This window comes from Mesocricetus auratus, unplaced genomic scaffold (assembly GCF_017639785.1).
Source record: "Mesocricetus auratus isolate SY011 unplaced genomic scaffold, BCM_Maur_2.0 Super-Scaffold_100010, whole genome shotgun sequence".
In the NCBI taxonomy this organism is placed as follows: Eukaryota; Metazoa; Chordata; class Mammalia; order Rodentia; family Cricetidae; genus Mesocricetus; species Mesocricetus auratus.
This window is the reverse complement of record NW_024429194.1, coordinates 76,621,636-76,629,637: the sequence shown is the minus strand read 5'-3', so window position 1 is coordinate 76,629,637 and position 8,002 is coordinate 76,621,636.

Genomic DNA, 8,002 nt, shown 5'->3' with positions numbered 1-8,002 from the left:
TGTCCCTGCCTCCTAAGTGCTAGGATTGTTGGTAAATCACATTACCCGCCCATCATTTATATGGGTGCCAGAGAACCCACACTTTCCAGCCCCAGAATTCTAATTTTTTATTTTAAATTATGTGTGTATGTTAAAGAATATAAGCACATGGGTACAGGTAACCCTAGTGGCCAGAAGAGAGTGTTAGACCCCTGGAGCTGGAGTTACAAGTGTGAGCTGCTCCATGTGGGTGCTTGGAACTGAACTCCAGAGCTCTGCAAGAGTCATATGCAATCTTAACCTGTGAACTCCATCTTCCGCCCATGCAAAGCTAGCTTTTTTAAGTTGGAAGCTTGGATGATTGATTTAAGTCCTTCCTCTCTTTGAATACACCCAAGCAACCCATTCTCTTCAGTTTCGAGTATTTTTTTATTTTCTGTGAGACATCTTTGACCATGGATTATCTAGATGTGCCATGTTTAATTTTCTAATACATAAAGTTTTCTCTTTGATCTTTCTGCTGTCTCCTAGTTTGGCTTCACTGTTTTCAGAGAAAGGGCACGGTTTGTTTCCAACACTTTTGCAAGTGTTGCAGAATTAGTCATGATATGGCCTATCTTAAAGAATGCTCCAACCACTCTTGAAAATACTGTGAGTTGAGCCTGGCTGGGTGATTACAATGGTCAATTTTTTATGCCCTTACTGGCTATACACCCATTCCACCAAGTACCAGTAGACACTGAAACCCCCCAACAAGTGTGGGTCCATTTGTTTCTAATTTCATCTCTCTTTTTCTTCACATGTCTTACCTCAGTTGTTAACTGTCCATCTAAGATCAACACCTCCTCTGTGGGCTGAGCTTTGATCAGTGCACACCGTTTGATTTTTACATGGTGACTCCTGCTATCCTTTTCCATGTCCATTGTACATATTGCCCTATCCTTTAATCTGACCCCTCTCTATCAGGCTACATGGAGTGTCCTGTAGAGTGTGCATGATTGGATCATATTCTCTTATTAGTCTGGAAACTTTTCATGTGTGTATGTGTATTGTGCATGTGAGTGCTTGCATGTTTTTGTATGGATGTGAGCACATGTGTGCATGGTCTGCAGGAGGCCTGATATTGATGTCAAGAATTGTCCTCAATTGTTTCTTCACTATATTCATTAAGTCGGTGTCTCTCAATTGAATGCACAGCTCACTGGTATGGCTAGTCTCACTAGCCAGTTAACTAGGGATCCCCTTTATCTAACTTTCAAGGCTGGAATTACAAGGTGACTGCCACATCTACCTGGCATTTACTTGGGTTTCTGGGGGCCTTGTTGGGACCAGCCGACCTGTAACATGCCTGAAAAGGGGAATGAGGGTTGAGAAAAGAAAGAGACAAAAGACAGAAGATAAGAGTAAGGAGGAATCTCAGGGAATACTGTAGAGATCTCAAATTTATTTCTCATGCCACTTTTATATCCAAAGCAAAGGGGAGGGCAAAAGACTTCCTTTCCATGGTTGAAGGAACAAACAAGTGTAATTATTTCATTAATTCTCAAAACATCTAGAAGCCACACCCTAAAAAAAAAAAGAAACCACACCCTAAGTCAAATATCCTGTTATTTGGCCTTGAGGAGCAAGAATAAGTTTGAACTCTCTGACTGTAAGTCAAGATGGAAGAGAGTCACTGTGGGCTCCCTCAGGACCCCCACCTCTAGTCTTCACACTTGATCTGCAAATGCTTTGACCACTAAGCCATCTCCCAGTCCTGAGTCTGACAACTTCTGTCCTTCGACTAAGCTGTTGACTGTTCCAACCATCAAAACTGCAGCATTCCTTGCATCTAGATGCCTGAGTGAGAAGCCAGGATAGAGGTCTAATAGAAATGACCATTTAATCTTTAACACATGATGAGAATTTGTGATGACTCATTTTGTCACTGGCAAATATCTAGATTAAATGTGACTACCAAGATGAGTTGTCCAAGTTTAAAACTATATAGGTACACACCTGCATCCCCTTTGATGGTATTGAGACCGTTCTCTTACTGTTCATGGTGCTGTCTGCAAAACAGCTTGGAGCAGTCCTGGTGTCCTGGTTATAGATTCTAAAGGGAGACAAACTGTCTGGGATATAATGTTTGTCACTGTCTGAAAAACAAAGCTAGAGCCCAGATGGCCCCAGAATTTCCTTGAAGCCCCTCTTGCTAGAATACCAAGCTGTGGTTTTCAGGAGAATACACCTGGAAGAGTTTGTCATCCTCTTCTACACAATGAACCGTTTTCATTTCCCTAATACTTTTTTGTTTGTTTGTTTTTCGAGACAGGGTTTCTCTGTGGTTTTGGAGGCTGTCTTGGAACTAGCTCTTGTAGACCAGGTTGGTCTCGAACTCACAGAGATCCACCTGCCTCTGCCTCCTGAGTGCTGGGAATAAGGCATGTAGTAAAGTGCATCTAATGTGCTACTTAACATTTTTATCACACATGATTCTCATTATCTACACCCAAAACCTGTGCACAGGGATAGCAACCTCTCATGTATTCAAACGTCTTTCCTGCTTTTTACCCAGATAACATTCTATTGTATATAAACATTTATTTCCATGTACCTGTTGATAGACACTCCAGTTGTTCCTACCTTTGGGACCTTGAGGCATAGGCCATTGGAACCTCTTTTGCCAAAGGAGATCTTGGCCTAGAGGGAGGAAGCTGGATGTCCCTGAGAACCTTGCTGTGCAGAATCCTGTGATGCAATCATGACAGAATGTTCATGTGATAAATGTCCAAACACAATTCTGATATTTAAAAACAATGGAAAATAACTTGAAAAGATAACACAAGTATGCTAGCTGCTATCAAAGATGGTTCTGAACACTGCATGCATTACATTCACACCTGCTCTGTAAGACTACAGTATTTTAGGCCTTGTTTATAGAAGGGAAATTGGGAATTAAGAAACCAATCAAGCTGAGCGGTGGTGGCACATGCCTTTAATCCCAGCACTCGGGAGTCAGAGGCAGACGGATCTCTGTGAGTTTGAGGCCAGCCTGGTCTACAGAGTGAGTTTCAGGACAGCCAGGACTGTTACACAGAGAAACCCTGTCTTGAAAAACCAAAAACCAAAAGAAAAAAAGAAGAAGTCAATCAAATTCTCCAGGATGGCACAGCAGTATCAAAACCTAGACAGCCACCTGCCCTAGAGTTTGTTATGTCCTGTAGTCTGCTACCTGGCCTAGAGTCTGTCACCTGTCCCCATGTTGTCCTATGCTGCCAAGAGAAACACATGAGTGGCTCTTCTCCACACATGCTAAGCTTGGGCCTGTGCAATAGAAATGCACAGGATGGGGGGGGAGGGGTTTCTTCTGACAAGGCAGCCAGCTGCTTCCATCCATCGAGAAACTGTCCAGTGAGCACCTAGCTAAGGAGCCCTCTCAGCTTTGCAAGTGAGTAAGCCATCCCTATCACCCCTTACTCTCTCTCTCTCTCTCTCTCTCTCTCTCTCTCTCTCTCTCTCTCTCTCTCTCTCTCTCTCTCTCTCTCTCTCTCTCTCAATACATGGCTCCAACCCAGCACCGTCTGTCTGCAGTAACGAACCATAAACCATCTTTGAAAAGATTAGAGATGAAGCCGCATTAACTCTGCACGGCAGAGTGAGAACATAATGAGATCAGAGGATCATCCTGGAGGTGAAATCTCTAGGTTCCAAAGCCACAAACTTCCCAGCTGCAGCCAAGCTTGCAAGGAGCCTGGGAGGGGCGGTACTTGTCAGTGGAGGCTTCCTTGGAGGGGGGGGGCAGACCAGGAGGGATGCAACTTTACAGACCAGGTCTACCTGTCTGTAAAGGAGAATCGTGGGGGCTCTGAAAACAAAGGTACTTCAGGGTGGACACTGTAGCCTCGATCCCGAAACACTTGAAGGATTCAAGTTTTAATCATGAAATTATGCAGAGGCCAGGCCCAGCTTGAACTGAGCCCCTGAGGAAGTGTTGACATGAGGAGCAGAAACTCCACCATAGATGCAGCCTGACGCCTGTCCCAGGCAGGAACCCCAGGCTGCTGCAGATGACAGACAAGGAATAGGGATGGGTTCAGAGCAGCCAGGCTTTCGGGTCCTCTGAAGGTGGGAGCACCTGGGGACACACAGCAGAGTGAGGAGAGGAACCTGCTGGCCACAGCAATGAAACCATGGGATCCTGACTTCATGGCCTGCCCCTGAGTCATATGATTCTCCATGCTGATGCTCTGGTTTGCAGATGAGTCTGAGAGCTAACTTGGAGCCCTCTGAAGCCCTGTAGTCAGCTCCCTGTCTGACAGAGTATCCTATTGCTGCCTTCCCTGAACACATCCTAGTTCACAGCAATGGGTCCATCACCTCACTGCCTCTGTCACTTTTAACAACAAGACAGAGCTGGGTTCAAAGTACCAAGGACTCAGGCAAGGCTGAAGGGGCGGTGCTGGCCTTGCCACTGTACTCATTCTCAGAAAAGCAGACCCTCACCTGTACACAGATCCCCCTCTCTGCTGTGTCTGTTAGTATTCAGGAGTATGTACTGGCCTGCCTTTGGGGTTCTGACAGGATACACCTTCAGCTGCAGCCACTAAGAGCACCACCTAAGCACATCCACTATGCTCCCTTTTAAAAGGGCCCTACTCACCTCCTATCTTTATCTCTCTCTGTCTCTCTCTCTCTCCTTCTCTCACTCTCCTACCACTCTTGTCCCCAGGTATCAGTCTCTGCCCCCTTCAGTGACCCTTTTTTTGCCCTTCTCTCTCCTCTACCAATAAACCTCCTATGTTAGTCCTGATGTATGGTGTGACTTCTCTTCATGGTGTTTTCTAAATTACAACAATGTCTATGGGTGCCCATACCTCTGAGAGCTTGAAAGTGTGTGAAGCTGAAGGGAGTGAGGTGAGCTAGCACCTGCCACACCTAGAATCCTAGCCAGCCAATGGTTGCCTTGAACCTTGCATACACTGATGAGCAGAACATGTGTGTGGCAGCCCCTGCAGGGTGCATCTCCCCAGCCTGGGAACACAGGATCCTTTGGGTGCATCTGAAGCTACCTAGCATGGAGGGCCTTCCAACACAGAGAGAGAACAGGAGGACCTGGCTTCCAGGCGGTATCCTGGTAGATACTGGAGGAACCATCTCCTGGAGGTACAAGGAAGGGGTGTAGGCTACAGCCAGAAGAAGGTTAGGACAGATGTCTGGCTCAGTCTACGCCACATTCACCTGTCTGATTCTCCTGACCAGGCACATAGAGTCCAGGTTATAGATAACATCAAGAAGACATTCCGGTTACAAAGGAAGAAGAATCCCTGGGGTCCAGAGCTCAAAACTTAATGAGAAGCAGTGGACACCTCAGTATGGCCCAGGGCTGGGCTTGAGGAGCACATGTGTGCCAAAAACAAGTCACAGGTCACAAGTACAACACATTGTGCTAGGTCAGGAGTTATGAGCGTCTACCTGCCTGTGAAAGCACTGAAATATCGCTGAGTGTGTGAGAGGTCAAGTAGACATTCTGGAGACTGAGTTTACCCTGACCACAGACTTCTCCCTGAAGGCCACATGGTTCAGGTCAAGCCCTGGGAGCAGGAGCTTGGGTCCTCACCATATAGAAATTGAAGGAGGCTATCCCATTGCACAAATGTGTACCTGTGAATGCTATCTATGCAGACATACGCATACGTGCGCTCCCACACGGTTATCCATGTACACAAAGTAGGATATGCAAATATACGTGTCAATATACTTCCAATAGAATTTTGCATTGCCAATTAAAGAAGAGCCAAATGTGGTGCTGCACAACTGTAATCCCCATGCACAACTCGTGGGGACCGAGACAGGAGGACTTCAAGTTCAAGGCCAGCCAGGGCTACAGAGCAAGACCAAACTGTGGGTGTGGGGGCTGCAACACCCTTTCAGTGGTTAATGCTGGAGAAATTGGTTAATATCTAAAAAACAAAAATAAAAAAGAGCAGGCTCTTACTTCATTGCAAAATTCAGTTCCAAATGGCCTAAAGGCTTAACGATAACAAACATTTATAGAGCTTTAAAAGTCAACCTAGGAGAGTATCCTATGGTTGCAGGGTAAGGAATGCTTTCTTAAAACCCCAGAATCACAAACACTGAAGGAAGAGACGGGACATTGAAATTCATCAAACAGCATAAACAAACGGAAGGCTCAGGGCACCAACTGGGAGAAGATATTTGTAACGCACTCGGCTGACAACGGATTAGTGTCCGGAATGTATAAATAACTCCACCAAAGCAGTAAGAAACAGACAAATCACTTGTGGTAAAAATGAGCATCAGATCTGAATATGGACGAGGAGTGGAGCTGGTGAGCTCGGAAGCATCCGGTATCTAGGTGGATGCAAAGTGAAACCACGCTGAAGACATCTTCTCTAATCTGTCACCAGTCTAAAATCGGGGCATCGAAGAGGGTGTGAGCAAGCTAACCTTGGGACTGGACAGATTGGCCTGGATCCTTTCTTAGAGCTAGGTGAAACTGATAGGGGATGTGTGTCCCTACGGTCACCTGTGACCTTGGGGACTTGTGTCCCTATAAGCATTTTTCAGGGTCTTCCCACCACAGCCATCAGTGGGCAAAATGCAAGCAACACACGGAATCATTAGTCAGGCTTCTGTGAGTCACCCCCAGGGTCACACAGAGAAGCAGTGAGACCTCTGCCCATCTAAGAAACCTCAGTGTGGCTCCTCCCTGGATCTGGTCAAGAATGTTCATCAGACTCCTGGAATCCAGTGACAGAAAGGGAGGACCCAGAGCAAAGGGGTCAAGGCTGGGCTGGTTTAACCCACAGAAACAGTTGACTTGAACAAGGGGGAGTTCTTGGACCCCAGACTGATGGCTGAGATGCCAGCATTGGACTGATCCAGACCCCCTGAATGTGGGTGTCAGTGAGGAGGCCTAGGCAATATGTGGGGCTTTGGGTAGTATTTATCCCTGGCATACAAATGGACTTTGGGCTCCCATCCCACAATGAGGGATGCTCTCTCAGCCTGGACTCTTGGGGGAGGATCTAGGCCCTGCCCTGGGTGAAATGACAGACTGTGGAGATCCCCCTTGGAGGCCCTCACCCACCCTGAGGATCAGAGTGGGGATTAGGAGGGAGGCTGGGGGGCCTGTTGGGGGATGGGGAAGGAGGGGAGGGAGAAGGCACTGGGATTGACATGTGAAGCAAGCTTGTTTCTAATTTCAATTTTTAAAAAATGAAAAACAAAGAATGTTCATCAGGACAGTAATTATTAACTTTACAAGACACAGAAAAAATCCCTGACAGCAGAAGGTTGAGGATGTTGGTTGTGGCCCACTCAGATCCCTCACGCTCTCAGTGAGGGGTTCTCTTGAACTTCATGTGTTGTGGGGACAGGTGCTATCCCCACAGTGGTCCTTGTTGGTGTGGAAATGTTCACAAATTTCAAATAGCATTTCCCTAGGAGGTTGCAAGAGGAACAAAGTGGTCAGTATCCCACTGGAGGCCCACAAATCTTGGGGTACTAGCCTGCTTCCTTGGTTTAGACAGAGTGCTAGAGGCCAGGTGATCATTTTCAGTTTTCTGCACATCTCTGTCTACTTGGGTAGTAAGGCATGCTGAAATCAACATTTACATGTTGATAGGTTCAGCTTCATTCCCTACCGTGGTCAATGCCCATTGTCAACCTGACTGAGTTTAGATTCACCTAGGAAGACATATCTCTAGGCATATCTGAAGGTGTTTCCAGAGAGGTTCCCTCCATCCCTCTTGTCTTTCTGTCTGTCTTCTCTTTGCCTACTATCTCTCCACTCGTCTATCTCTCTCTATGTCTCTCTGCCCCTCATCACCCTCTCACCCTCAATGTCTAACCTGATTGCCCTCTGTCCCCAGAACACAAGCCAGCAGACCACACCATGAACACTAAGATGGGGCAAAACTTTCTGTGAGTTACGAAAAGCCAACTAATGTTCTTTTAGAGGGAAAAAAATATTGACTGCTGATATCTGCAATAATGAACCCCAGCAAATTACACAAAC